This window comes from Nannospalax galili, unplaced genomic scaffold (genome assembly GCF_000622305.1).
Source record: "Nannospalax galili isolate Female #2095 unplaced genomic scaffold, S.galili_v1.0 scaffold629, whole genome shotgun sequence".
NCBI lineage: Eukaryota > Metazoa > Chordata > Mammalia > Rodentia > Spalacidae > Nannospalax > Nannospalax galili.
This window is the reverse complement of record NW_008360323.1, coordinates 3,087,683-3,105,661: the sequence shown is the minus strand read 5'-3', so window position 1 is coordinate 3,105,661 and position 17,979 is coordinate 3,087,683. Positions and strand designations below refer to the sequence as shown.

Below are 17,979 nucleotides of genomic sequence, written 5' to 3'. Positions count from 1 at the left end.
ATTTTAATTTATTATTTTTATTTTATGTGTATGAGTGTGTTGCCTGCATGTATGTAAGTGCACCCATGTCATGCAGTGCCCCCGGAGGTCAGAGAAGACATCAGAGTCCCCTAGAACTGCAGTTACAGACAGTTGTTAGCTGCCATGTGAGCGCTGGGAATTGAACCTGGATCATCTGCAAGAGCAGTCAGTACTCCTAAGCCCCCCCCCTTTTTTCTTTTTCTGAGACAGAGTCTCCCTGTAGCCACAGCTGGCCTGCGACTCTCTATAGAGATCAGACTGGCCTGGATCTCACAGAGATATGCCTGCCTCTGCCTCCTGAGTGCTGAGACTAAAGGCATGTGCCACAACACCCAACCAGATTTTAGAATTTTTTATTAGATTTTCCCAGCTGAACTAACCCAATCTAATCAGATCCAAAGTCTGAAATTCATGCTGATTCTCAAGTTTTTTATTTCAGAGCTTGAATCAGGGATGGTCAATCTGTGTTTCTATTCCAGCTTGGAAATATAAGCAATAGATCTTCTTGTGTTGATCCTCTTAGTCTTCTCTGATCCTTCATGAAGCAGTAAAATTATATCCCAACTAGAAGTAGAATCAAGCAATAGAAAATTTGTGGCTCAGAGAAAAAGTCTTTAGGAAAAAAAATTGAGAATTGATTTTCTGGAGCTTTGAAGTGTCCAAAGAAATGGTTCCTTCAAAAGGGAGGTGTGTGTATCAGAAATCACTGTGTGGGTGGCTCTTGGCTACATTTGGCTTTGCTTGGAATTGGATATTTACACCTATCTTTTGGATAGAGTATCCATTTGCTCAGTAAAGAAGATTCTGCTACTGGCCCTTCTACAGTAGTTTTCTTGGGGTCAGATTTGCTGAACATTCCCTATGCTGAGCTGTGATCATTTCTTGTCATGTTACTGACTGGTTAAAAACAAGGGCCCCCCCTTCAAGAGACAGAAGTGCTCCCTTTTTGCTTTCCTTCACCCTCTCCTAACAACCCTGGCATCACTTCCACCCTAGCTGGTGCTCAGCACTGGTGGTCTGTCTCTGTCCCCGCCTCACTTAAATGCCACGATGTTCTGCCCAGTTGCAGAACCCTCACATTTTGTTCTGGTATTTTAATTGAATCATTTTTTCTTTAAGATTTTCTTTTCTACCTTTTTTATCCATTGTTAGATGGTCTACAAAGAATGCACATTGCTATTTTTCTGGTTGGGTCATCAAACCATGAGAAAATGGAGACAGGAACACCTGGGGGCCCTGCCTGTGCTGATGGTCCTCAGACTGAAGGATCAAAGGTTCTCAAGAAGTTGCCCTTGACCCAGACCTGGAGGCACAATTTCCTACCCTGCCTTTCCCTTTACTTCCTCACCTTATATAAGGGTGGGAAAGTGAATCTGCAGGTATAGTACTCTCCACAATAAGATTTACTTGCATTTATATGACTAAGATTCTGATACCCCTAAACACAGACTGCCTAACTTTTATTTATACAGAATAACTTTTCTTGTTGCACTAATTGGTGTTAAATACAATTTTTAATTGTTCAATAACTCAAAATACTCCTCACTCTAGAATTTTTTTTATATTACAAAATGTAATCATTGAGGCTACATCTGTCCACATCAACCCTCAGATGTTGTATCTGTAGACGCTCTCCTCCACAAACTAACTGAAAAAAAGCAGTCCATTTTGAAGTGAATTTTAAAGTATTTCCCCTATTTTTATTTTATGTGTATGAGTGTCTTGCCTGTATGTATGTGAGTGCACCTGTGTCGTGCAATGCCGTGGAGGTCAGAAGAGGGCTCAGATTCCCCTGGAACTGTAGTTAAGGATGGTTTGTAGCCACTATGTGGGTGCTAGGAATCGAACCCGGGTCCTCTGCAAGAGCAGTCAGTGCTCTTAACCGCTGAGCCATCTCTCCAGCCTGAAGTGACTTTAACTTGCTGAATATTGGTGGCCAGTGGGAAAGATGAATTAAAAAAATCACAGAGCTGGCCAGGTAGCAGGGGAGGGAGGGAAAGCTTTCTGGTATGGGCTGCTGAGAGGTGAGAGCTCTGGAAAAGCAGTCTGCTAAGTCATCCCAAGCTAATGCAAATTAACAGTTGTTTTCTTTCAGAACTGTATGACTGAATAAACATTTACCATTTGTTTCGTTTCTACTCATCTCTTAAAACAGTTGCTACAGGTCTTAATAGTAAGACTCAAAACATATAATGTATTAGCCTTGGCACATCAAAATATTGTTCATCTTCCAAACTTGAGATATTCCAGTTTGGCTTCTCTTTGAGTTTATAATGTTCTGAGGGTATGTATCTAAAAATGCATCTTACTAATCTCCTGGAATTGATTTAAGTTTTTTTTAAGTCCCTGTGACTTGTCACTCTTCCCCACTTCAACATAATCTGTCACTTGTGAGATTGATGAGCATTGTTGTACATTTCAATCTTAGAGGGCCCCCAATAAGAAATCTGAACCACAGCCTAGTTATTTGGAAGAGGGGCCTATGATATTTGTGCAAATTAATAATGAGGTTAAAGATGGAATTTGAGCCTTTGCTGAGAAAGTGGTGCTCCTTGTTTTTGTGCAAGTCTTTCTCATGTTTCCCAGGACCACCTTTTCTCATAGCACCAGTGTGGCAACAGCCAGGGGTAAAGAATTTCAGCAAGTGAACAACAGTATCAAGTAAATTCATGTTAGGAGCTCTCCTGAAAGGTTTATTCCAATCCAATCGTTAACATTCCTGGAGCTGGCGTCTGCCAAGTGCTCAGCACTTAGTTCACATGCTTCCAATTTAGCATGACAAAGTTGCTCCCACTTTGCAAATGGGAAACCTGGAGCCCCAAATGGAGCCTCCACAGTGAACTGCAGCCCTGGGATGAGATCCTAGAGATACAGTATAAAGGATTATCTAGGATCATGTGGATGGTTTGCGGTTGCCTTTGTATGGCTGTTGGGTTAGATCATTCTTGGCAAGTTTGGTGAATTAGTATCCTATTCCTGAGACCCATTTCAATACCTAGTTTGGAACTCTTCCACTCCTTGAAAACTTCCATTGAAATTTTTATCAATGGTATTTGCATAGACAAAATGGAATCAAACTATTGACATCTACTTTTAAAAAAAAAACAAAAACAAAAACAAAGCAAATTTATGTGAATGGTTTGTCAATGGAGATAATTTATCCAAAGGCACCTGTCTTCTCTAAGGACTGTGCCTGAAAAGATTTTTAGGGGGAGCACTGTGATTTTTTTGTCTTTAAAATAAAGCTGTTTTTGAGGTAGGAGAGAAGCTTAGTTTTTGAAATGGTGCAATGAATAACAAAGGCCTCTTTTCACCCCCCCAAAAAGGGACTGAAAAGGACATTTGTTAGACTCTTAGGAAGAATTGTGCTGTTAACATAAAAGTCTAGATATAAGAAAAAGGGGAATTGGAGGAAGAGGAGAAGCAGGTAATACTGGAGAGATGCTGGCCCCAAGGGCAGCCTGTTTCACAAAGATGGTCACATTCGGATTTGGGTTCAAAACTCATCCATGTTCATAGTGACTAGAACAGCTGACTGATAAAATTCAGGAGAGCATTCTGTCATTGACCTAGACCCATCCGTCCCCATATCCACTCACCCCTAGAGTGGCCTTTCAGTATAGTCTGGCACACTAGTACCCAGTAACCAGTCCTAGTGAAGGTGAGGTGGTTTGTATTTCTGGATTGTCATTGATTTGGAGATGGGAAGCATACTGTCACATCTCCCCTGTCCTTCAGTGGATGTGGTTCTTGAGTGTGGTCAGAACTGTGCTGTGGCTGAAAAGAGTCTTTAATATTAAAATGCTGAACAAGATTGCTTATGAGCTGGGAAAGACCTCCTTGGGCAGATCATTTCTGTCCAAAATGGAACTTTCCTGAAAGCTCCATTCTTAACAAAAATACTAGTTGCTGGTCTCTTTCTTTTTAAAAAAAAAAGATAAAAGGGTGGGGGACTTACAGAGTCCATAACACCACAGTTATCAAATCTGTTTATCTCTCTAGCATGTCAAAGTTCAAGTGCCGTGTTTTGTGTCTACAGTCCTCATGATAGTTGGAAGGCTAGTCTTATTTTTTATTTATTTCTGTTTGTTTGTTTGTTTTTGAGACAGAGTCTTCCTGTAGCCCCAACTGGCCTAGAACTTACTATGTAGAGCAGGCTGGCCTCAATCTCAGAGATCTGCCTCTTTAGTGCTGGGATTAAAGGTATGCGCCATTAGGCCCAGCTGAAAAGACTATTTTTAAAAAAGCAATTACATAATTATTTTAAAGAACCCAAAAGCCAGGATAAAGACTCTTAGAAACTGGGGGTCCATGGTACAGTTAGAGCACCCAAAGTCTAACTGTAAAATTCTCTCCTAATTATTGGTGATGATCAATTAAGCACAAAGTTGAAAGCCTTGAAAGAATTTCAGAATTATTTTTCTTTGATTTTTTTTTCTGCCAAAAAAAAGGCCCACCCCATCATTTTCTATTTTAGCAGTTTCCACAACTTAAACATTAAATTCTTATTGTTTGATTTCTGTTATATTAGTAGTGTGTGTTTTGCAATTCTAATCTTCACGTTTTTCTTTCTTTATCACTGAAGTAGGCCTTTGAAGCTGGGAAATTTTTCATAGCAATATTGACAGTGTTCACATTTGCATGATGACAGCCAAGGAATGGAGCAGTAATTTTTGAAATTGCAGAAGTATTTAGAACACTGATAAAAGCTGAAATATATTTTTGATGGATTGAAGTTAAGCATACATGATTTTTCCTGCTGTCAAAAGGCTCTGAATTTAGTGAATATTTGCCTGCTGTGAGAATGCAAGATTAACATCACAACCGTCACCCGGGCACCCAAACCCTGCAATTTAATAGCTTTTTAGGTTCTTTCCTTTTTCTAAACAGCAATTAATCTCATTTTAGTACAATTTTCTCGTTTCTGAAGTCGCTCATTGAATCGCTGTTTTGTTCATATTTGGCTTCAGCTCCTCTGCATAGTCATTAAAGTCCCAATTAATGTCACCTTTAGCTGAAGAGTACTCATTTTTATTGAGAAAATGACAGTTGCTGCCATGAGTAGTGCAGTGTAATATACATTAATTGCCCTGTAACACTGGTAATTACGAGTTTTTCAAGCCTCTCAGTAAACTGTCATGCCTAGACAAGACTGTGCTAAAATAGATTACTCATTAGGGAGACCTGGCCTATTTTCTGGTGGGTTCTTAGCGTTGGTTTAAAAAAAAAGTCTTGAGCTTGAACAAATAGTTGCCAAGAGCAATTTCCTCCAACAATATTCTTGTGTTGGGTTTTTCAGCCATCGCTTAAGGTTGTGGTCAGCAAACAGAGTGCAGCGAACGCTACAGATGTTGAGTCTGGAGCATCTATTTCTGTGGATCACATTGCAGACCTGAGGATGCTCCGTTCAGACTGAACGGCGTGTAACTGAAGAGTGCTTCTAGGGGGTGTTGGGTTAACACAGGCTCATTCCCTGGGATGGGGCGAGAACCTGCAAGCCACACTTGCCAGATTCATATCACCACTGTGCTGAGGGCACCAAGGAGAAGCCTTGATGACCCCGGTGAGCAGATCCCTGTGAACACTGGAGTAGGTACACAACTCTGACCTCCAGCATGACAGCCTGTGTGCATATGTGCATGTGCATGCATGTGTGCATGTGTGTGTGTGACTGCGATTTTGCTTGTTTTGAAAGAGGAAATCCTTTGAAGACAACTGTAGTAATCTTACATGTGAACCTACCAAATTTGTCATACATAGTTGCTGACTAGTGGGTTTGGCCAATTTTTTCCCAAAGCCAGGTCCTAATTTGAGTGTGGATATCATTTTTCTACTCCCCACTTCTGCTGTACTTCATAGGCTGCTGTCTTCGCACACAGCAGTGGACATGAAGCCTGTGGTTGCTCAATTGACAAAAGGGACCCTTTCTCATATCCATGCCTAAAGCAGGTGTTCCAACAGTCTGCTCTCGCTCTCTCTCTCTAAATGAATTTTGTCACAGCCTTTCAGATCTCCTTGTGGTGATGAGTTAATGAAAGTAGATAGTACAGTTTGTGCTGACCAGGTAGCAAGTGCCAGATCACAGCTGAGGATAGCTTAAAAAAAATAAATAAAATATAGCATCATATCACCGCTTCACCCATTACACAGCATTAATAGTGAGAGACCTCGGTGTGTTTATCTGTTTGTATTGGTGTGCATTTATCGAATTGTTTATGACAAGACTAATTGGGGTAATTGTAGACACTGAAATTACCTGTCAGCTATATGTAACCACACTCCCTTTCTTTCTGACAAATGATGACAACTGAGGGACCCCGTAGCATTACTCATGATGGCTTTTCGAGTGGTAATAAGGACAATAGGGGCCCTGGCTAATTTGACATGGACAGCCTTCACAACAAGAAGCCAGCTAAATGACTTGTCAGGAGGGGAGAGAAGTCAGAAAAGTAATGGAGTCCCCCATGGCGCTCTGACAGGGAGATGAGGCAATTTCAACGGAAAGTGAAAAGGCTTCAGTTTGTCAAGTATTTAGAACAATCAGAGAACAGCTAGAGGCTGGAACCTGACAATGAATTTGTGAACCATGCTAGCAGTTTCATATAGGTCAGTTACTTCATGATAGCTGTGTGGTACCTGGGGTTCTGTTCTCACCATGTGTCTCACATCTAGCCACTAGAGTTTTGTCACCTTGCATTTTTGCTCCGTTTTACATAGGGGCTAATGGTTAAGGTGATCGAGGCCTTGGTGTGGAGAGAGGGTATGACTTGCAGTCCTGAGCGTGTTGAAGAATAAGGAAAAATGTAGCCATATAATGCAATGACAGCAGCTCTTACCCAGCATAGTGTTAACTCTTTTTCTCTTTTGTTTGCTTTTGTTGTGTTTTGGTGTTTGAGACAGGATATCACTGTGTAGCCCAGACTGGCCTCAAACTCACTGTCCTTCTGCCTCAGTTTCTTGAGTTTTGTGTTGTGTACACTACTACACCGTGCTAGGATGGTGTTAACTCTTGACTGAGGATGTGTATCCACTGGGCTTGAGCCCCATGCTCTTGAGCCCTAGGAAGCTCCTTTTTCATATGTAGTAATCTTACATGTGAACTTACCAAAACTGTACCATGGACCCCCAGTGTCTAACTGTCTCCAGGTTAAGACTTCCATAAGCCTTGCCCTTGATTATATGAAGCAATGGCATAATAATCCCAAAGCAAGCTAGAAAACTGGTGATTAAATATTAAAACCTCCTTCCCTCATACCCTACACCCTCCAAAACTTTAAGCAACTAAATTTGACGTGTAATATGTGGCTAACATGTTAGGTAGTGTATCGATAACTTCACAATAACGTCTTGAATTTCCGGTTTTGTATTATTAGGTCAACCTATACTTTGTAGAAGAGCAAGTTTGAGTTTCCAACCTTTGCAAGGTACTTTATTTGGGTGAGGCATCTGTCTGCCTCAGTTTCTTTCTCCACATAATAAAGAAAGAAAAATTGGGGAAATGTGTGTAAAACCTGAGTGAAGAATCTCAATGCATACACAGCGTGGGATGAGTTTATACAAGCAATATGCGTGATCGACTCAGAGCCATCTTTTGTCCTTCTGCCCCCCCTGCCCCATATCTTCATAAAGCCCACAGTGCCTTTACATAAGGAATATATTGTCTTTGTGGTCAATAGGCTTTTTTCCTTGTGAAAAATTCAAGTATTTAAACTCAGAGTCTTGGAACAGCTAGAGAGATGGCTCAACAGTAAGAATGCTTACTGCTCTTCTAGAGGGACCAAGTTCAGAGCACCCACATCCAGCAGCTCAAAATCATTTGTAACTCCAGCTCCAGTGCATCTGGACACCCTCTTCTAGCCTCTGGGGTCCCTTGCATATACATGGTATTCATACACACACTCATACACATGACTTATTTTTAATTTTCTAACTGTAGAACCGTCTGTATTTTTTTTTTATTTTATGTGTGTGTCTTGCCTGCATGTGTGCACTTACACCTGTGTGAGCAGTACCTGCAGAGGCCAGAGAAGGCATCGTATCTTCAGGAACTAGAGTTCCAGATGGTTTTAGCCATCATGTGGGTGCTGGAAACTGAACCTTGGTCTTCTGCAACAACAGCCAGTGCTCCTAACCACTAAGTCATCTCTCCAGCCCAACTGCCAAATCTTAATGCTATCTAAAGAAGGAAATGTATATTCAGTGTACTTTCTAATTCTATGCTATGTGTAAGTTTTTACCTTCCCAGGGAACCAAGTTGCTTTCAAATATTGTGCACTATATTAGTATATCTTTTAAATTTCTCAATATACCTTAAATTAAATTTCTTAATGTACCTTAAAAACATAACAGTTTCACAAGTATTCTAAAAATCTAACTGAAGAAATTACCTATTGCCTAGTTCAGAGAGGTTAGAAACCTATTCCAAGAAAATTATCCTATGTTCTTTGTTTGAGTTTTTATTTGGACATAAGAGAAGATGAAGTAGGAATTGTTCTTCAGCCCAGTAAAGGCAATTAATTGCCCACACACCCATTTCCTTTGAGTGGAGTCAGAGTGGCCAAGGGATCTCAGGATTGCCAAGAACAACATGGGCACTCCATCACATGAAACCCAGCATGGGGTGCAGGCCCAGCAGTAGGCTGAAGACCAGGGTGAAAGCCCAGCAGTGGGCTCAGGGCCTCAACCAGTGGGTATGGGCCCAGCAGTGGGCTCAGGGCTTTGAGCAGCAGGGTATGGGCACACCCTACAAGTGCTTGTACCCACACAAAGGAGAATTTGGCTTCAGATATACAGGCTGTGGTCTGCATGTATATCCTTTTCTTCTCCAAGTGCAATCTCCTTTGTGAACTATTAGGTCATTTAGCTCCATGCCTGGGATGGGCCTCCCCTATGAGCCTTATTTTTGAGATAGTCTTTATGAGCCCCATAAACATTTGCTCAGGGAATTTTTTTTCTCTTTTAGAAGAGTTTGTTTCTTTAAAAATATATCATTTTAAAATAAACTTTTCTTTTTATGATAACATACTTAATTATAAAAATTCATGAACTGAGGTAAACAGAAGGGAACATAAAATCATAATACTGTCAATTCACATGTTTTACCACTATTAACAGTTTCAACAAAACCTTAAATAAGATAATGCTATATATACTATTGAATATTTGTTTTTTTACCTCAGAATATAATGAGGAGGTTTTTCATATCAGTAAAGGTGGATCATACCCATTCTAATGGTCTCCTTATGCTTCCATTATGTGGACTTTAATCTCAGTAATCACCTGTAGTGGGTATTCTGGAAGTCAACATAAACAGCACTGTGACAGGCATCCTTAGCTTCAGTCAGCATTCATGTGGTGCTGAGGACCTAACTGCTCTCTTGCATGTGCTAGTCAAACACGCTACTCCTGAGCTGCATCCTCATCCTAAGTCCACATTTCTGTCTCTGTCTTCCAAAATCTGTTGTCACAAATAGAGAAAACTGTAGTGCCTGCATTTTCTGTACCATGATGTGAGTTTTAATGATAATTCTGTTTCTCCCTTTTAATATTCAATTAAAAGAACTGTTTTCATGACACTCAGCACTCAGTTATCCAGTTGTCTGTTAACATATACACAAGTGTAAACAAAGTAGCTTGTACATATGCATTTGTTTGCTATTCTCTAGTCTTCAGGATTCCTGATTCATCTCTAAAGTTAATTTATAGACGGGCTGGAGAAATGGCTCAGTGGTTAAGAGCACTGATTGCTCTTGCAGAGGACCCGGGTTCAATTCCCAGCACCCACATGGCAGCTACAAACCGTTCTTAACTCCAGTTCCAGGGGAATCCGAAGCCCTCTTCTGACCTCCACAGTATTGCACGACACAGGTGCACTCACATACAAGCAGGCGATACACTCATACTCATAAAATAAAAATAACAAAATATTTTTTTTTAATTTATAGACAAAGATAATGTGTTGTGTTATATAAAAGCATGCATTTGCCTGTGCAGTGTTTTAAGTGGTTTTGTTTCAAGCCTTTCTCTCCACCTGAAGCCTGCATCAGCATCTGGAAAAGCTTTTTCTTTTTCATATATAAGCTCCCAGTAAATGTTAGTTGTTGTTATTACTAATGCTTCGTTTATTTTGGTTTGGGTTTTTGGTTTGGGGTTTTTAAGTTATTTTTTATTCTATGTGTATATAAGTGCAACCGTGCCATGCAATGCCCACAGAGGTCAGAAGAAGGTGTTGGATTCCCCTGGAACTGGAGTTACAGACAGTTGTTAGCTGCCATGTGATTGCTGGGAATCAAACCCAGGTCCTCTGCAAGAGCAGCCAGTACTCTTAACCACTGAGCCATCTCTCCAGCCCAGGTTGGTTGGTTGTTTAGTTGGTTGGATGGTTGGTTGGTTGGTTGGTTTAAGACAGAATCTCACTATATAGCCCTGGCTGATCTGGAACTCACTATGTAAACCAAGCTGGCCTTGCTGTCACAGAGATCTACCTGTCTCTGCCTCCTGAGTGCTGGAATTAAAGGTATACACCACCACACCTGGCTCATTATTTGTTATTTTTCTTTATTTTTTATTTTTGTGTGTGTTGGTGTATGTGTGTGTGTGTGTGTGTGTGTGTGTGTGTGTGTGTGTGTGTGTATGTATACATGTGGGTATACACATGCACATGTGAAGGCCAGAGGTCAACATCAGGTGTTTTCCTCTATCACTCTCCACCTTATACTTTGAGACAGGAGCACTCACTGAATCTAGAACTCACCGATTGACAAGACTGGCTGACCAGGGAGCCCCAGAATCCTCCTGTCTCTGCTTCCCCATGCTAGAGTTACAAACATGCACCACCTTATCTGGATTCTTATGTGGATGTCAGGGATCTAAACCCAGGTCCTCATGCAAACATGTTACTGGCTGAGCCATCTCCCCAGATGATTAAGATTTCCTTAAGTTTCTCTTTACATCATAAATATTTCTTTAGGATAATCTAGAGAATAAATACCCCAAGTCAAAAGACCACAGAGTTTTCAGGCTGTTGATACATATGACTAAATCACCTCTTACAGAAAGGCTGTGGCACTGTCATATGCCCATTTCTTGGCACCCTGGCCCAAACTAGTTTTCATCACTTAATAGACAGTCTTTGTTACTTGTTTCTGCTCAGTGTGCCTGCATCTCACTGTGGTTGCTTGCCGTCAGTCATTTTGTAAGGTCTGCCTTCACGAGGCTCATCTAAGAGCTAAGGCACTTGTAATTAGAAAGTTGTATGATACAGTCCTTCAGTCTCTTTTATAATTCCATGTCCTCTGACCCTGGCGCTCTGGAATGGGTTGCACATCTCTCGGGACACTGGATAGTTCAGATTCTCCCAAGTGGTCTCTGCCCTCTCTCCTATGCCTGTGAGAGCTGTCATTATAGATTGTTTCCATCACACATATAATTGCTTCATTTCTGGTAACTGGCTTAATATTGTCACAGACCTTACTGGCTCTTCTTACCTCAGATTTCCATATAGCATCCCAGGGCTTTCTTGAGGGCATTTAGCATTTCTCCTCCTAATCATCTGGTGACAGTGTACAGAAATGCAAGTTTTCATCAGCCCGCACATGATACAGTCTTTTCTTCTTTGCTGCCACAAGCCAAAGGGAGGAAGTCGAGAGAAATGCTTTCATTACTACACTTCAAGGGGACCTGTCGTGAAGTCAAGAAGGGAAATTCCTGAAGTTGGCCCGGCACTGACACTGGCAGATGCTCCATAGGCAGACCCATTCTGTTGTAACTCCCACAGAAGCCCACCATGCTCTTTCTCGCAGTCCTGTCTGCATACAACCAGCTAGATGGATGCTCCAGCCAGCTGTCTCTCCTGTTCGCCTCTTACTCTAGGAGGAATTCTGAGCAACCTTCTGTGCGCTAACTGTGAGTGCTGTGTACTGATATGATGAAAGACTGGGTTTTTGTTTCTTAAAGAAACCTGCCACTTCCACTGGGAATATAATCATTGTTACCAGTTGCAAGTGGCCCTAATACATTTTATGGATTTGATAGCAGTTGAGAACATGAACTTCTTTAGACACTGAAATAGTGTTGTCAGTGGTGCTGAGCTCCCCATCTGGACTTGGAAGCCCATTGCAACCAGCATGTGGAGCACTAATAGGACCTACCTGAGGCTCCTCTCAGAGTAAGTTTTAAATGCTCAGACTATAAATTAAGGATTTGAACATTTACGACTCAATGAACAAGCTTCAGTCAGCAGGAAAACCTCCCTAAACCGTGATTGCTTTTCATTCACCTCCCTCCAGCCCATTTCTAAACTCTTGTTTTTGAGCTTTCAAGGGTTTCGTGATAAGGGATTCCTTAGAAAAGCTTTGTACTCAGGTAGTGAACCTTTCTTGGGGATCACTGGAATCTATAAGTAGTTATGGTCTATAAGATTTCTTTGTACATCTTTGTAAAACTGACTCTTCTAGCTTCACATAATCCAGTAGTTTTCAGTTATGCAATTTGTGCAAGAATTTTGCCTTTACAGTTCTTTCTTATATTTCTGACCATACTCAGTAAGATTCAAGATTATACCCAATTGACTTCTGTTTAAAAAAAAAAAAAAAGGTGGGGGGTGGTTCCCCACAACAGCAAGGCTATACTTCTTGTTAAAGAATTTCAAGGCCTCATCAGAGCACATACCATCCCTTCAGTTTACGGGGACTCTCTGAATGTCAATACACTGAATCCAACTTTTCTGTCATCATCTTACCCCCGCCATGTAGTGGTGAGACACTATATCAGAATGTCCCCTTTGACAAGGGAGCACCACTTTCTATCCACATGTGGCTAAAGAGCTTGGGAGGTCACATCAAGGCTTGAAGGAGTTCCCACTTACCTTGAAAGTTTGTGTTTCTCTCTGTGAAGTACCACTCAATTTCAGGCAGAGTGCACAGCTGGTTCCACCCACAATGAGCTTATCCCTGGTTTAGGTACCCCCTTAAAGCAGCTGTGGCTTCCAGGTGGCCCTGTGTAGGTTGGCAGTAAGGATGATGTATGGAATATATATATATATGGAATATGTATATATATGGAGGATGTATATTCAGGTACATCCTGTGTAGGCATGGTGACTTCCAGGATTCTTTCTCTGCATGAGAATATCCCACAAGTCCAAGAAATCAATCCAGTAAATAAATCCAGGCACCCAGACCTCAGACAAGAAAACATAGAGGGTTAAGGAAGGAATCCTTTTGGCTACACACCCAGAGAAAGGCTCTAATCTGTGAGCTTGTTTAGCCAGCATTATCAGGTAGCAAAACCATCAAATCCAGAAGTCCCTGTGGGCTAAGCTCCAGTCACCACTTCTGCTTCTCTCTGTGCTTTTCTGGTTTTGAAATCTGCTGTTAGCAATACATGAAACTATAGCACCTGTGTTTTCTGCATCTTGTGACTTTTCATGATAATTCAGTTTTTTCCTTTTCAAGATTCATTTAGAAAATTGTTCTCATGATGCCAGAAGACTCATCCAGTTGTCCAGGAATGTCTCAACAACTATAGACAAAGATAATTGCACACACGTACATTTGTTCTCTCCCTTCTAGTCCTCAGAGCTTTTGTTCCTTTCTTCAAGGTATTTGCTAGACAAGAGAAAGTAATGGGATGCATTGTAAAAGAAAAAAAAAATGGTGTGCATTCACCGATGGCATAGAATAGTTTTGTTCATTCACCCCTTACCCCCATCCCCATGTGAAGCTGCCACCTGCATCCAGAGCAAATGTTTCCTTCTGCACACCATTCATCTCATTAATCCTATCCTAGCATCACAGGTGTCTATAACAGAAACCACAAGCCAAGCCTGATATCCGTTCTCCACATCTTCCTTCCATGGACAGGACATAGCCAAAATAGCAATCCTAACTCCTCTTGCAGAAAGGTATATCTTGTAGGTATCTTCTGGTCTCTAGAACATACATAGGTTGAAGAGTCCAGTGCAGCTTTTGTAGTACTCCTTTGCCAATTGTTGCTGACAGGAACGTTGGCTTGAGGTTCGTACTCTAGTAGCCATCTTTGGCTGAGAAAAAAAATGATATGCTGAAATGGCAGAATATAAGATAGGAATCTTGGGGCTGGAGAGATGGCTCAGTGGTTAAGAGCACTGACTGCTCTTGCAGGGGACCTGGGATCTATTTCCAGCACCCACATAGTGGCTAACAACCTCCATAACTCCAGTTCCAGGGGAATCTGATGCCTTCTTCTGACCTCCATGGGCATTGCATGACACAGGTGCACTTACATACATGCAGACAATATACTCATACACATATAAAAATAATAAATAAAATATTTTTAAAAAATAAAATAGGAATCTTGGTCCCTATTGACTGTGAAGTTACCATGACAACCTAGGACTCCTGCCCTTTGAGAGTAATTTGCACCTAGAGAAATATATCTTGTTTAAGTCAATGCCATTATGATTTTAGTTCATTTACATCAGGGCATGTAGCCAATGCAGTAGGTGAGTGAGGTGTGAATTGGGGGAGGGGGCAGGTCTACAACTGAAGGAACTCATTTTAGGAACAAGAGCCACAACTGAAGCTGGAGCTCGTTTTCAGCCCTGCTGTCTTCCTTCATCTTCTGAAGCCATTTGACATTAAACATAATTAAGGTGGAATCTTACTTTGTCTTTATTCATTTGCAGGGAATTTAAGAGGACTGATTATTTTTCTTGTTCTTAGATTCTGAGATTTGCAAATGAATCTATATTTTTAAGATCTTTATTGAGGTATGAGTGGTACACAAAACTTCGTACATGTTAAATGTAGCCAATGCAAAGAGTTTAAACAAGTATACAGCTGTGAGACCATCATAATAACAGGCATAACCATTTCCTGTAAAAATTTCCTCACGCTCCTTTGACTTGGAGGTTATTTTTAACCATAGATGTACCCTCCTGACATAATGTAAATTTGCAAGTCTGTACTGTTCAGCATAGACAGTCTCTTGCACAGCAGAGACAAGAATTTCTTCCTCTTGTATATCTCAAGCCTCATGATCTTTAAACAAGACCCTATCACATCTCCTGCCTCCCAGCCTCTGCTGCTACCACCAGCATTCTACTCTGCTTCTCATAGAGGTATGTGTCTGTGTGTCTGTGTGTCTGTGTCTGTGTGTGTCTGTGTGTGTGTGTGCATGCCACATGTGTGCAGGTACCAGGAGACCAGAAGAGGGCATTAGATCCCCTGGAGCATGAGTTACAGGTGGTTGTGAGCCAGCAGACATGGGTGATGGGAACTGAATTTGGACCTCTGGGAAAGCAGAACGCACTGTGAACCTCTGAGCCAGCTCTACAGACCCTCTACTTTTTGCTTCTCTAAATTTGTAGAATCATAAAGTAGAATCATTCAGTATTTTTTTTTCTGTTCTGACTGGTTTAGTGTAATGTTCTCTACTTTTACCCACACTGTTTCTTGTGGCAGGATTTTCTTCTTGTAAAAATTAAAATGATTGTGGGGTTTTGAATCAGTCCCCCATAGGCTCCAGTTGTTTGGACACTTGGTCCCCAGTTCATGGCACTGTTTAGGAAGGATCATGGAACTCTTAGAAGATGTGGCCTTGCTGGAGAAAGCATATCACTGGGAGTGGGCTTCAAGAATATACAGCCATACTTACTTCCAGTGTGGCTCTCTCTGCTTCCTGTGCCTGCTCGAAGATGTGAGTGCTCAGCTTTCTGCTCTGGCCCCCTGCTTCCACCATGATGGACTCTTACCCCTCTAGAACTGTAAACCAAATAAATTCTTCCTGTTGCCTTGGTCATGATGTTTTATCACAGAAACAGAAAAGTAACCAATATAATGATGTTCCATTGTGCTCAAGTATCACATTTTTCTTTATGCATTATCCATCAATGAATATTTAAATTACTGTTGTGACTATTACTGCTGAATATAAAGAACAGTTATCTCTTCGAGATCCTAATGAGTTATTTTGGGTAGCTGGAACATACCATGGTAATATTTCTCGTATTCTTAGGAACCTCTGGTTTCCATAGGGACTGTACCATTGTACATTTCTACCAACAACGTACAAGCTTTCCCATTTCTTTACATCCTCACCAGCTCTTATACATAGTATGATTCAGAGTGGTCAAAGAGCCTCTCATGGATGTTAGGTTATATCCCAACAGGCACAAAGTATGCACAACATACATGTACACACACACACACACACACACACACACACACCTCTTTTGCCTATCCTTTCACTGAGTTATCTTGTTTTTTAATATAAAAAAGTTCTTAATATATTTTGGCTAGTAATCCTTTATCGGAGTTGTTCATCAGCTTTGTATTACACTGACAAAATTCCTGAGGTAGCCAGCTTAGTAAGGCAAAAGGTTTATTTTGACTCATGGTTGCAGACTATGGTATCTTAACCCTGTTGTTTTGGGCCTGTGATGGCACAGTACAGCATGGCAATTGTATGCAGCAGAGGGGGCCTGACTTCCTCATAGTGACTGAGAAATGAAGAAAGATGGAAAAGTATTGGTTCCCAAGAGTTCTTTCAAGGGCACACCCTATCATCCTAACTTCCTAAACCCCACCTCTAAAAGGTCCCACCACTTTCCAGGACACCACAGGCTGGTGACTAAGCCTTTAACACATGGACTATTAGACACACTTATCCAAGCCACAGTATCGGGTATCTGTGGTTGGCCAATACAGTCTCCCACTTGACGGTCACCTTTCCATCACGTTTCCTAGCTGTACAGAAGCTTTTCAGTTTGATTTCTGTTTGGTTGCATATGCTTCTGGTACCACGTCAAAGAAATCACTGTCGAAACCATGAGAAAGTCTTTCCCCTGTGCTTTCTTCCAGTGATGGGGGTGGGGCATTGTAGTTTTAGATCTAATATAAGCCTTTAATCTCAAGTTTAGTTGTTTTTGTGTATAGTATGGGTCTAATTTCATTCTCTTGTGCCTATATATTCCACTTTTCCAGTACCAGGAAATGGATCTGTAATCATAATACTCAGAGCAGACTGTGGCTCTTGGAAATAGTTCTTTCCCATTGTGGTATAATTCAGCAGTTTGTCTGAAATGACATCGTCACTTCCTATTCTGTGCTCCCTATATAATGCAAATGGAGTATTGTGCTGGGTAAGTCAGACAGAACCTGACAAGGTCCAGCCTTTGTGTCTTGCTGGGAAGGACTGCAGGCCCCACTTTGCTGAGCCTGCAGCTCCATTCCCTTTTATGGAGTCACCCAGTAACTTCCAATCTGTTGAGTCCTGTTTGTGAAAGAGCTATTTTGAAAGTTGACACAGGTAAATGTTTATTGTGTGTTTATAAATGTATTAGTCACTGTGCAAACAGAAGCAGGTGGGCCTCATACTCCCACCTGTTCCAATGACTGAAGCAAAGCCACCTGGAAATGTTCACACAAGTACTGGACCTTCACCCTTTGGGATTTCACTTTCCAGCAAAAAGGGCTTCGCTCCCCGTGAAACACCCTTCAGGGTTTCGCTTATATCAAGCAACAAGGGCTTCAGAATCTCCTAAAATACCCTCTCCAGGTGCCCTTGATTCTCAGGGACCTTCTTCTGTGAGTTGTACAGAGTGAGTCTGTAGGTCCCTTGTGCTGCTGCAGAGATGGTAGGATGGAAAGCACTGTGAGCAACCTGGAAGAGGAGGCTGAGGACAGAGGGGCTGCTAATTTAAATGGTCACTGTTCATAATTGGGAAGGCCTATGAATTTGGAATTATGGATATACCTTCTATATAGGAAATCACCTAAGGAAGAGAGACAGTCATTTACAATCCTGTATAATTTACACTCACTGCAAGTACCAGTCTGTGGCCCAGTTCCCATCACCTGCCCTTGCTGCCTCCCACCCCAAAGAGTCCCACATCCCAGGGGTTTTGGATTTTCATAGGAAGTCTGAGGAGGCTACAGGGGTTCAACTGTTTCAACATTGCTAGTTTTATGAGGA

The 17,979-nt window shown here is 41.4% G+C and overlaps 1 protein-coding gene across 11 annotated transcripts in view; it reads left to right on the top strand.

The window, feature by feature from the left end:
• The window catches only part of CUNH15orf41 (chromosome unknown C15orf41 homolog), a 232,700-nt gene that overhangs the window by 174,954 nt on the left and 39,767 nt on the right, over window positions 1-17,979 (top strand). Inside the window, exon 11 of one of the 11 annotated variants that reach the window (XR_003848153.1) lies at window positions 11,649-11,925. The exons of the other annotated variants lie outside the window; for them this stretch is intronic. The gene's annotated coding sequence lies outside the window, so the exon portion shown is untranslated. The remainder of the gene's footprint in view (window positions 1-11,648; window positions 11,926-17,979) is intronic. 11 annotated transcript variants of the gene reach the window in all.